Here is a 13,401-nt window from a genome sequence, read left to right on the forward strand (position 1 = left end):
AGGTCCCTGCAGTAACCAGTAATAAAGATAAACAGAGTAATCAGCATAATAAAGTATTGCTATGCAACTCTAGCGCTGCCCTTTTTCAGCTACTTCCCCGCATGGGTAAACTAACACCCAGCACTATCTACCTATGCAGTCAGGCCTGACTGATCTAGATGGAAGTCCAGTGAAACAATATTCGCTAGCAATCTTTCGGTGGTGCACTTGAAGAACAACTTTGTAATCCAAACGAATAATAAAGATAAAGTATCTGTCTTTAAACAGCTCTCATCACCCGGACAAGTGCAAGTCCGTTTCCTCCGCCGATTCGTCTAGGAAAAGGAATCCACCGACCTCCGAGTCTTCAATCCTTCTGGTGTACTGCAGCAAGGATGAGAAAATGTCTCTCAGGTGCAGCCAGGCTGGCAGAGGGCTCTTTGGAAAAGAGCACAAGGCCCAGGCTTCAGGCCTTGTGCCTCCAGCAGTTCAGCACAGCCCTCCTCTTGCTAGGAGAGGGGGGGTGTCCAAAAAGAGAGCGAACTAGGCCTCTCCCCCTCCTTATATGCCCTCCCCCATGAGTCTCTGGGGCATAACTCCAAACATCCTGGGAACCAGCAGGGTTCTGGGAACAGTAGTTTTATAGTCCTTAAAGAGACCCCGCTACACAAATAAATACAGAAAAGGCTGATAAAACTGGAAACTGTTGACATGCTTATAAAAAAAAGGTTATAAAAATATTTTTGTCTATATGAATTGAGATTTTTTATATTCTTAAGAAAAGCTGAAATCTAGATATGACTTTTCTCGCATAGTTCTATTGGTCCATATTGAATATTTGTAGGTGTCATCAGCCTCTCATTGATGTGTATGAGGCTTCCCCACCGCAGCTCTTTGCAGAAATACTGCTGAGTCTCCTGTGATCATTTCTGCTCTGCCCCCAACCACATGTGTTTATACCCACCTAAAATACCACTAAAGACTAAACTTTCTTTGATTTGGGTAGAGAGGAGAGGGATTCCACCAACTGTCAGATTGTGTTTTGCTGTCTGTGCCCCGTTAGATTTGTCCTCTCTATTTGTCCTGCTGACTATTATCAAAAGTGAAAGTGAAAATAGTTCCATATTTAGGGATATCCCCGGAATAGGAATAGAAGGTAAATCTTCCAAAGGGGACATTAGTTCTGATGATCCTGACAACAAGCAGGGATTCTCTTACTTCGGGGGATTTTTTGTCACTTCCTGTTTGTCTATGGGACAGGGAGTGAATGGGATTTCCAATGGGACACAGAAGACAAGAAAAACCTGACAGGGGTTATAACCCTCCCTTACCCTTACCAAAATGAGAAACAAAGTTTTGCCTTAAAGTGATTATAAGGGGTCTTTTTCAGTAGCAAACATGTTATACTTACCTGCTCTGTGTAATGTTTGCACAGAACATCCCCGATCCTCCTTTTCTGGGGTCCCCCACCAGTGCTTTGGGCTCTTCCTCTTCTCTGTGTGCTACCATAGGACGCAGCTTGCTATGGTGGCACACATGCGGGCTGACACACACAGGACGGCTTGGCCCTGTCCCCACTCCCTCATCACTGGATTGGATTGGTAGCATCAGAAGCCAGGAGCCGAGTCCAGTGAGAAGAGAGCGGATAGTGCCACTGCTCCCGGGCACAGCGGAGAATTGAGTTTGGGCTCAGGTTAGTATTTAGGGGAGCTGGGACTGAGCTGCACATCACTACCACTTTAAGTTCTACTGTAATGGAATAATTGCTAAAACACAACACTAGAGGGAGACACAGAACCCAATTGCTCAGAGAAATACAGGTGCAGCTCAAAAAATGTGAATATCATCAAAAAGTTAATGTTAATGTAAGTAAAACTCATAGTATATAGATTTATTACACACAATATATTTCAAGCATTTATTTATTTTCATTTTGCTGATTATGGCTTACAGTTAGTGAAAACCCAACATTCAGTGTCTCAGAAAATTAGAAAATTACATAAAACGAAATAAAAAAAAGATTTTTAATACAGAAATGTTGACTTACTGAAAAGTACATCCATGTACAGTATATTATACACTCAGTACTTGGTCGGCTCCTTTTGTATAAATTACGGCATCAATGCGGCGTGGCATGGGGGGTGATCAGCCTGTGGCACTGCTGAGGTGTTATAGAAGCCCAGGTTGCTTTTATAGCGTCCTTCAACTTGTCTGCATTGTTGGGTCTGGTGTCTCTCATCTTCCTCTTGACAATACCCCACAGGTTTTCTATGGGGTTTAGGTCAGGCGAGTTTGCTGGCCAATCAAGCACAGTGATACCATGATCATTAAACCAGGTATTGGTACTTTTGGCAGTGTGGGAGGTGCCAAGTCCTGCTGGGAAATGAAATCATCATCTCCATAAAGCTGATCAGCAGAGGGAAGCATGAAGTGCTGGAGAATCTCCTGGTAGAGGGCGGAGATGACTTTGGACTTGATAAAACACAGCAAACCAACACCAGCAGATGACACGACTCCCCAAATCATCACTGACTGTGGAAAATTTACACTGGACCTCATGCAGCTTGGACTCTGTGCCTCTCCACTCCTCCTCCAGACTCTGGGGCTTTGACTTCCAAATAAAATGCTAAATTTACTTTCATCCGAAAAGAGGACTTTGGACCTCTGAGCAACAGTCCAGTCCTTTTTCTACTTAGTGCAGGTAAAACGCTTCTGACGTTGTCTCTGGTTAATCCTATAGATTACAGTAGGCAAGGGGACCATTTAAAAAATCGGGCCATGTTTTTACCGCCCACATTGCTCCATTTGGTACACACCAAGGATGTTTGGTTGTTCAAATGATATATTGAACATGAGTCCCCCCTATAGATCGCAGAAGGCATAGGTTTCATTTAAAATTTGGGCTGTGTTTTTACCGCCCATATTGTTTCATATGGTATTGTGCATACCCAGGACAGTTGGTTGTTCAAATTATATATTAAACACGAGTCCTCCCTATAGATCGATAGAAGGCATAGGTGTAATTTAAAAACTTGGGCGCTGTGTTTTTACCGTCCATACTGTTCCATATGGTATTGTGCACACCCAGGATAGTTGGTTGTTCAAATCATATATTGAGCATGAGCCCCCTCTATAGATCGCAGAAGGCATGGGCTTCATTTAAAAATTGGGCTGTGTGTTTTTATCGCCCATATTGTTCCACATGATACTATGCACACCCAGGAGAGCTGGTCACTCATATATATTTACTAAATACGAGTCTCTCCTATAGAGTGCAGAAGATATAGCAGTGATCCAAAATTTGGGCCGTGTTTTTACCGCCCATACTGCTCCATTTGTATACAAATTTATACACCGAAGATGAATTTATCTATCCAGTTAGGATCCACCGTGGTGTGCGACTCATACGGAACAGATAATCAGTGGATATCTTTGTTCTGTATGAATCATGTACCGTTGATTGATTTTGGTCAATTTTGTTTGGTTCTATACTCCTCCTTTTTCCATATCTATACCTTGACAGCTCCCCCGTGCTTTTCATTGATGTTTTTATTATGGGGTTCAGCTAAATGTATTTACATATCAATGTATTCAGGATAATGGAGTATAGCAAACATACATTCATCTTTAATCATTGGGATATAAATAGGTTGTAATGTTTTTACATTTGGATGTTTTCTAGGCAGTAGGGGGCGTTGTGCTCGTGTGTGTAAAGCCATCAATTTACTAACAGAAGCCATAAAATTGAAGCCACAGATTGTCATGTTGTATGCAGAAAGAACAAGTGTTTATGTGACGCTACAGAAGCCAAATGCTGCAATTGGTGCCGGTGAGAAAGCTACAGCCATCAACCCCGACTCTGCTCAGCCATATAAATGGAGAGGCAAAGCACATAGGCTCCTTGGGCACTGGGAAGAATCTGCCCACGGCCCGGCCATGGCTTGTAAATTGGACTGTGATGAAGAAGCAAGTGAAATGTTGAAAGAAGTGCGACCCACGTGCTCAGAGAATTGCAGAGCATCGGAGAAAATATGAAGGCAAACAGAAGGAAAGGCTGCTCAATGAAAGGAAAGAACATCTTAGGAAAGCCAAAGAGGAACATGAAAGAGCACAGAGGGAGGAAGAAGCCCGGCGTCAAGCAGGTGCAGAGCTTCCAGGTCTCCCAGGGGGGTTTCCTGGTGGCTTTGCCGGGATGCCAGGAGTCCGTGACATTCTCTCTGACCCAGAAGTTTTGGCTGCAATGCAGGATCCTGAAGTCATGGCTGCATTTCAAGATGGAGCTCAAAATCCAGCTAACATATCAAAGTATAACACCAACCCAAAAGTGATGAATCTGATCAGCAAACTATCCAGTAAATGTGGAGGAAGTGCATAAGGGTGTAAGAACATCTCAGACAGCGGCGAAAAAAGACGACTTCTTGGACTTTTTATGTACACATGGTGATTTTTTTCATCTTATGCTTACAAAACAGTTTAGAAAATAAAGTATTGCAGATAATAAGGCCCCTTTCACACGGACGGATAGAATGGTGCTTTATGCTCTATTTTTTTCTATTCGCACCGAACCGCATGTAACGAAATCGCAGCTAAACGCTGTGTGTGAATGGGGCCATAGGAAAGCATTGTGTGCTTTTAGCTGCGGTAGAAAACTAGAAAATCCGCAGCTAAAAGCACACAATGCTTTCCTATGGCTCCATTCACACACTGCGTTTAGCTGCGATTTCGTTACATGCGGTTCGGTGCGGATAGAGAAAATAGAATTGAATGCGCAGCTATATGCACATAACCGCAGGTAATCGCAGTCTTTTGTGTCAACTGTGGATAGCAGCGTGAGAAGGGATTCAAGGGACCAAAAAAAAAAAAATTAAAAAAGGGTTGCTATGGGAATGACTATATTAGATAACTGCAACTGAACGCAACTGCACAGAAACGCACATAAACGCAGGTAATTGCACTGTACAAATGCAGCTGATCGCTGTGCCTGGAGTCTTGAATTTCACAGAAAAAAATAAACATGCTAAACTGCGGCAGAACAGCCGTCCGTGTGAAAGCGGCCTAAGGGATATACAAAATGTATCAGTTGGCTCAATCAACAGTTAATGTGTTTGAAAAACAATGGTATGTCTGTATTTTTTTTTTTTTTTTTCCTGATGGGTTTACTATAAGAATGTTATTTCTGTCAGCAATATTTGAAATGCAATAAAATATACCAATCTGCAAAAACACTACAGACCAAAAGTTTGGACACCCCTTCTCATTCAAAGAGTTTTCTTTATTTTCATGACTATGAAAATTGTAGATTCACACTGAAGGCATCAAAACTATGAATTAACACATGTGGAATTATATACTGAACAAAAGAAGTGTGAAACAACTGAAAATATGTCTTATATTCTAGGTCAGTGATGGCGAACCTTGGCACCCCAGATGTTTTGGAACTACATTTCCCATGATGCTCCACTATGCTGCAGAGTGCCAAAGCATCATGGGAAATGTAGTTCCAAAACATCTGGGGTGCCAAGGTTCGCCATCACTGTTCTAGGTTCTTCAAAGTAGCCACCTTTTGCTTTGATTACTGCTCCGCACACTCTCGGCATTCTGTTGTTGAGCTTCAAGAGGTCGTCACCTGAAATGGTTTTCCAACAGTCTTGAAGGAGTTCCCAGAGATGCTTGGCACTTGTTGGCACTTTTGCCTTCACTCTGCGGTCCAGCTCACCCCTAACCATCTCGATTGGGTTCAGGTCCGGTGACGGTGGAGGCCAGGTCATCTGTCGCAGCCCCCCCATCACTCTCCTTCTTGGTCAAATAGCCCTTACACAGCCTGGAGGTGTGTTTGGGGTCATTGTCCTGTTGAAAAATAAATGATGGTCCAACTAAACGCAAACCGGATGGAATAGCATGCCGCTGCAAGATGCTGTGGTAGCCATGCTGGTTCAGTATGCCTTCAATTTTGAATAAATCCCCAACAGTGTCACCAGCAAAGCACCCCCACACCATCACAGTTAATGAGCTAATTAGCTGATTAGAGCGTGACACCATCAGTCTACAACATTGAAGTTTTTAACAATATTCTCATTTTCTGAGATACTGAATTTTGGGTTTTCACTAATTGTAAGTCAAAATCATCAAAATTAGAAGAAATAAATGCTTGAAATATATCACTCTGTATGTAATAAATCTATATAATATACGGGTTTCACTTTTTGAATTGAATTAGTGAAATAAATTATCTTTTTGATTAACCACTTGCTTACTGGGCACTTAAACCCCCCTCAGTCCCAGACCAATTTTCAGCTTTCAGCGCTGATGCACTTTGAATGACAATTGCGCGGGCATACAACACTGTACCCAAATGACATTTTTATCATTTTTTTCCCACAAATAGAGCTTTCTTTTGGTGGTATTTAATCACAGCTGGGAGTTTTATTTTTTGCTAAACAAACAAAAAAAGATGCAAAAAAAAAAAAAATCATGTTTTAATAGTTTGTTATAAAATTTTGCAAACGGGTCATTTTTCTCCTTCATTGAAGTGCGCTGATTAGGCGGCACTGATAGGCTGCATTGGTGGGCACTGATGGGCTGCATTGGTGGGCACTGATAGGCTGCACTGGTGGGCACTGATAGGCATAGTTAAGGCGGCACTAATAGGCACAGATAAGGCGGCACTAATAGGCACAGATAAGGCGGCACCGATGGGCACAGATAAGGCGGCACTGATGGGCAAAGATGGGCACAGATAAGATGGCACGGATAAGTGGCACGGATGGGTGGCACGGATGGGCACTGATAGGTACCACTGATAGATGGGACTGATGGGCACTGATAGGTGGCTCTGATAGGTGGCACTGATGGGCGGCACTGCTGGGCACTGATGGGCGGCACTGGGGTGCAGCACCTTTGAGGCAGATTGTGGGCACTGTGGGTGGCACTGTGGGTGGCACTGCTGGGTGGCACTGTGGGTGGCACTGTGGGGACTGCTGGGTGGCACTGTGGGCACTGCTGGGTGGCACTATGGGCACTGCTGGGTGGCACTGACGGGGGGCACTTACTTTTATTCAGGATGACACTGCGGGGGGCAGGTGGGCACTGGCAGGGGGCAGGTGGTCGCTTAAATTGCTGGCCATGATCGGGACTGATGTCCCGATCACGGCCGCCGGTGATCGGCTTTTTTTTTTCTCCTCGCGCTGTCAGCGCGAGGAGGAATACTAGCTGATTACCGGCTCCGTTTTATCACATGATCAGCTGTCATTGGCTGACAGCTGATCATGTGATAAGGGGTCGGGATCGACCCCTTGCACAGATCGGTGATCAGGCGAGTCTCATGGACTCGCCGATCATGGAGCGCGCCGCACGCGCCCCTCAGGGGGCGCGCAGGCCGCTCGTACACGGGACTACGTCTTATTTATAAATATATTGTTATACAGGAAGTTGTTCTGGATTTTTGGAGAATGTGCATTCAGATAGTTTTGAAAAGCCTCCTAAACCAAATCTTTGGAGGACCTTTTCTGTATTTGTCTTTTTTACAATCTCACTAAAGTGCAATTTATTGAGTCTATAGAACTGACTTCTGAGGATGTTATTCTTCCATTTTTCATGGTGACATTTATTTTCATGACGATAGAAATTCCCACTGGTGTGGAAAAAAAAAGAGATCATGTTCCCTTATAGCAGATTAAACAGCACTGAGCTTGTGCTGCCTAATCCATCTCTCTCTAAGCTGTAAAATACCTGGTTGATCCTGCCTGTTCCTGTATTTATCTCTATGTACTGACCATGGTAATCATGGTCAGGTTACATGTCGCCATCATTCCTCTCCTCTCCCTCTCAGCTCCTGTATGTGTCTCACCTCCTATCAGCCCCCCTCCCCCAACCACTTTAAAATGATTCCTGGACAGAATCATTCTGTTCATGAAAAAGTTGTAAGTTCAAAAAATTAGAGATACAGGGTCATCTACATGCCTAAATCTCAAGCCAGGTGTGTTATTGTTACAATAAAGTAAAAAAGGGAGAATGGTCTGTGAAACGCAGGGCCGGCGCTACCATAAGGCAGCTTGACCACTTGCCGACCAGCTGCCACCAATATGTGGCAGTGCCAGGTCAGTTCTATTGTGTGAATCTCCGTACTGGTACAGGTGTTCGTTTAATAGATATAGCACACATGCCCACAGTGCTGGAGCCGATGCACGTGGCCGACGGCCACCGACCGCCCACAATCGCTCTACAGAGAGGCAGAACGGGGATCTACCAATGTAAACAAAGCAAATCCCCATTCTGTCAGGGGATTACAGCGAGATTGTCTGTTCCTAGTGATCAGGAACAGCAATCTCTCTCTACACCACTTCCACTCCACTTCTTCCACAGTTAGAAACACCTCCCTAGGACACATTTAACACCTTCCCTGCCAGTTTCATTTATACAGTAATCAGTGGTGCATTTTTTTATAGCTCTGATCGCTGTATGAAGGGCACTGGTCCCAAAAACGTGTCCCATCTGTCCACCGCAATGTCGCAGTCCCACTAAAAATTACTAGTAAAAAAAAAAAAAAACGCACCATAAATATATGCCCTGTTTTGTAAAAGCTATAACTTTTGTGCAAGCCAATCAATATGCGCTTATTGCAATTTTTTTATCAAAAATATGTAGTGTAATGGACGCCGTGGCTGGGTCCTGGAAGGACGCTATATTTCCCTCTGTTTGGGTTGTGCTCTCTTTAAGGGAATGGAAATTGATTAACCCACCTGTTAGAGGAAGTGTCTTTAAAAAGCAAGACAGGACGTTGTAGATGGGTGTGGAGGAGTGGAGAACACATGGTGGATGGTGTTTGTTCTGGGTTACAGCAACTGAAGTGGACAGCAATGTCCTGTTTGGAAGGCTCCTGGCAGGGGAAGCTACCTGCCAGCAAGATCAAGCTCTGTTTGGATAGAGACAGCTATTCTGAACTGTGCAAGTCGGTGAGACTAAAAACTTTTTCCTTTGTGTTTTTGGCTGCTGTAAAGCGATTTAAGTTTAATAAACCCTTTGTTGTGAGCAAAGCCTGTGTCCTGCGATCTACCTGGTCCCCCGAACATGACAAGTGGTGCTCGAATGCGGGCAGGACTATTATTTTTTTTTTTTGTGGATTTGAACTGACATTTAAAGGGACAGTACAGTGAATTTATGTCCTGGGTTAAAGCTGCACAACTGTGGAAAGCTGAAACCATGGAGGAGCTAATTAAACAGCTGTCCTTGGCGAATATACAAGCGCAGACCCGCCATGAGGAAGCTAATCAGCGCTTAGCAACCCAGCTGGAGGTACAAAAAACGCAGCTGGAGGTACAAAAAACCCAGCACAACGAGGCACTGGCTTTGCAGCAAGAAAATACTCGCCTGTTGGTGGCCCAGTTAGCAGCCCAGCAAGCGACCCAACAAGGGGTTATGCAGGCTCAGATGGCGGCCTTAAAAGAAGCAGTGCAGCAGCTGTCTCAGGGCCGTGAACAAGTGGCAGTTGCCCCTGGCAACCAGGTGACCATAAGGGCAAGCCATTTCTTGCAGAAGTTGTCCCTGAGTGATGACGTAGAGGCGTTTCTGGCAACATTTGAGAGGACGGCAGAGAGAGAAGGGTGGCCCCAGGACCAGTGGGCCGGCTTAATTGCTCCTTTCCTCACCGGAGATTCTCAAAAAGCCTATTTTGACCTACCACCAGAAGATGCTAAAAATTATCAAAAACTAAAGGCAGAAATACTGGCTCGGTTGGGGGTGACTACGGCCGTTCGGGCCCAACGAGTGCACCAATGGAAGTATCGTTCAAACCGGCCACCGCGATCTCAAATGCATGACCTGGTGCAACTAGTAAAAAAATGGCTGCAGCCCGAAGTGTTGTCTGGCCCCCAAATTGTGGAGCGGGTCGTGCTGGACCGATACTTAAGGTCACTGCCAGATGACCTTCAACGGTGGGTCAGCCATGGAGACCCCAAAACCGCGAACTGCCTTGTTGAGATGGTGGAACGATATACGGTGGTGGAGGATCTGCTTGGCCCCACCAAGCGTCAAGGGCCCAGTCTGCCACGGCCCTTCCGACCAACTTCCGCCCTTCGAAAGGATGTCCCCAGGAGCCCTGGAACCAACACCCTGGAAGGCCAAGAGTCACACCCGTTACCCCCTCAGCGACCTGTTCCTGATCGGAGAGGAGGGGATGTACAATGTTGGCGATGTCATGCCTGGGGCCATACCCGGGCCCACTGCCCATTGCAGGAAGAACCCATGGAATGCGGGGTTCTTCGGAGGGGGTCTTTTTATGCCCATAAATCGTGTACAACACATCTTGACCTTGGAGAGAGGAATTTTGAGTGTGAAGTCCAAGTGAACCACCACCCTGCATGGGCCTTGCTGGACTCTGGAAGCATGGTAACCCTGGTTCACCCTAAAGTAATTGGGAAGATCGGTCCGGTAAGCAAAATTTTGCGGGTTGTGTGCATTCATGGGGACACTAGAGAGTACCCTCTCATCTCGGTGTCCATCTCCACAGCATGTGGCACTGGTACTCAAGAGGTGGGGGTGGTAAAGAACTTGGTACATGACGTTATCATAGGACGAGACTGTCCATTATTTGCAAAACTTTGGAGACAAGGAGAACTATCTGAAAGGTCCAGAGACTGGGAAGAAACTAGTCCCTCTGTTCCTGTTGTAGAGGGTAATAACCCTGAGATGCCACATGTTCATAATATGGACCCAGTTGATAAAAACGCCAAGACTTTGGTTAATAATGATGAAAATAGTGCTGATACTGTTAAAGATGTCAATATGTGGGGTTCTCAGACCTACCTGAACACTGAGGGGGGGGAACCTTCCCCGCTTCAGGTAATGCTGGGGGAAGACGATGAGGAAATGGCCTCTACCCCTGACTTGCCAGATTTGGGTGTTCCCCAGGGGGCATTTGGTACTGCCCAGATGCAGGACCCCACTTTGGCCAGGGCACGGGAACAGGTTGTAGTAATAAATGGGGAGCCCCAAGAGCCAGGTGCTAATGAGCGGTGGCCACATTTTTCAATATGTAATGAATTGCTTTATCGGGTTACTAAAGTGAGAGAAAATGTGGTAGAACAATTATTGGTACCCCAACAATATAGACGCAAGGTCCTGGACCTGGCCCATGATGATGTTTTAGGGGGACACCTGGGAGTTGAAAAGACGGAGGCACGGATCGCCGACCGGTTTTACTGTCCGGGCTTGAAAGCAGAGGTAAGGAGATACTGTGCCTCTTGTCCCACCTGTCAGTTGACCGCTCCGGCGACCCATTTCCGGAGCCCCTTGGTCCCTCTGCCCATAATTGAGGTCCCATTCGAGAGGATAGCCATGGATATAGTGGGTCCCTTGGTAAAGTCGGCTCGAGGTCATTCTTACATACTAGTGATCCTCGACTATGCCACTCGATATCCTGAGGCGCTACCCCTGCGGAATTCCTCCTCTAAGGCTATTGCACGGGAGTTATTCCAGTTGTTTACACGGACAGGTTTTCCCAAGGAAATACTCACAGACCAGGGCACCCCGTTTATGTCGAAGGTTATGGCTGATGTATGCAAACTGTTCCGGATTAAACAGCTGCGCACATCGGTCTACCATCCCCAAACAGATGGATTGGTAGAACGTTTTAATAAGACCCTTAAGGCTATGCTCAAGAGAGTGGTACAAAGGGATGGGAAAGACTGGGACTGCCTGTTACCAGCTCTCCTGTTCGCTATCCGAGAAGTGCCCCAGGCCTCCACTGGGTTTTCGCCCTTTGAATTGGTATATGGGCGGAGACCTCGCGGACTACTGGACTTTGTTAAAGAAGAATGGGAAAGTGAACCAATCCAGCATAAAAGTGTTCTTGAATATGTCTCTCAAATACAGGAGAGGATCCGAACTGTGATGCCGCTAGTTAAGGAACACTTACAAAAAGCCCAGGAGGCTCAACGACAGGTCTATAATAGGGCAGCCAAAATTAGGAACTTTCAAGTGGGGGATCGAGTAGCAGTGTTGATTCCCACTGTGGAAAGTAAATTCTTGGCCAGATGGCAAGGCCCTTTCGAGGTTGTAGAAAAAATGGGAGAGGTAAATTATAGAGTCCACCAACCAGGCAAGAGGAAACCCTATCAGATATATCATGTAAACTTGTTAAAGCCCTGGACAGACAGGGAACCAGCGACCTCCCTGGCTAGTACAAAACTTGAGCCTCGGGTTGGGGTGGAGAGTGTCCAAGTAGCAAATACCCTGTCTAAAACCCAAAGTCAGCAGGCAAAGGAGTTCTTGCAGAGAAATAAAGAGAAATTTTCAGACTTGCCTGGGCTCACTAGTGTCGTAGAGCATGATATTGTCACAGAACCAGGAGTCAAGATTTTTGTCCGGCCCTACCGCATCCCAGAGGCTCAAAGGAAGGCCGTTTCAGAGGAAGTAAAAAAGATGTTAGACCTAGGGATTATTGAGGAATCGCAGAGTGAGTGGTCGAGCCCGATTGTGTTGGTACCGAAACCCAACGGGACTCTGCGATTCTGCAATGATTTCCGGAAACTTAATGAAGTTTCCCGGTTTGATGCCTACCCTATGCCCCGGGTAGATGAGCTTATCGAGAGACTAGGTCCAGCCAGGTATATCACTACGTTAGACCTTACCAAGGGGTATTGGCAAATACCGTTGACTAAGGCTGCTAGAGAGAAAACTGCTTTTTCTACCCCAGAGGGGAGTTTTCAGTACAAAAGGATGCCTTTTGGATTGCAAACTGCTCCAGCCACGTTCCAGAGAGCAATGGATAGGATTTTACGACCTCACCGGAAGTATGCCTCAGTATACTTGGACGATATAGTCATTTTTAGCAAAGACTGGGAATCGCATTTGCCCAAAGTGCAGGCAGTGCTGGACTCTCTTTGGAAGGAGGGGTTTACAATAAACCCTGAAAAATGTGCTTTGGGAATGGAGGAGGTGAAATACCTGGGTTATATCGTGGGTAGAGGGGTAGTGAAACCTCAGGTCAACAAGATAGAGGCTATACAGAATTGGCCCCGCCCCCTCACAAAAAAGCAGGTACGTGCATTCCTGGGCATGGTGGGATACTACAGGAGATTTGTACCCAACTTCGCCACGTTGGCGGCTCCGTTGACCGATCTGACTAAGGGTCGGAAATCGGTCATGGTGGAGTGGAATGCAGACGCTGAGAAGGCTTTTTTGGAGCTCAAGTCGGCGCTGTGCCAACACCCTGTCCTGGTAGCACCTAATTTTTCAGAAGAGTTTGTTGTCCAGACTGATGCTTCCGATGTAGGATTGGGAGCGGTGTTGTCACAGGTTATTCATGGCGAGGAACACCCGATAGTCTTCCTCAGCAGGAAGTTAACACCAGCAGAGAAAAACTATGCCATAATTGAACGAGAGTGTCTGGCCATTAAGTGGGCTCTGGAATCCCTCAGATATTAT

General features: G+C 45.9%; 1 pseudogene; it reads left to right on the top strand.

Annotated features, from left to right (window-relative positions):
• The first annotated feature begins 3,693 nt into the window (after positions 1 to 3,693).
• Positions 3,694 to 4,371, top strand: LOC143923314 (hsc70-interacting protein pseudogene; annotated as a pseudogene).
• The last annotated feature ends 9,030 nt before the right edge of the window (positions 4,372 to 13,401 follow it).

This window comes from Lithobates pipiens, unplaced genomic scaffold (genome assembly GCF_037356315.1).
Source record: "Lithobates pipiens isolate NorthernLeopardFrog02 unplaced genomic scaffold, aLitPip1_a1.2 Scaffold_1, whole genome shotgun sequence".
Classification (NCBI taxonomy): Eukaryota; Metazoa; Chordata; class Amphibia; order Anura; family Ranidae; genus Lithobates; species Lithobates pipiens.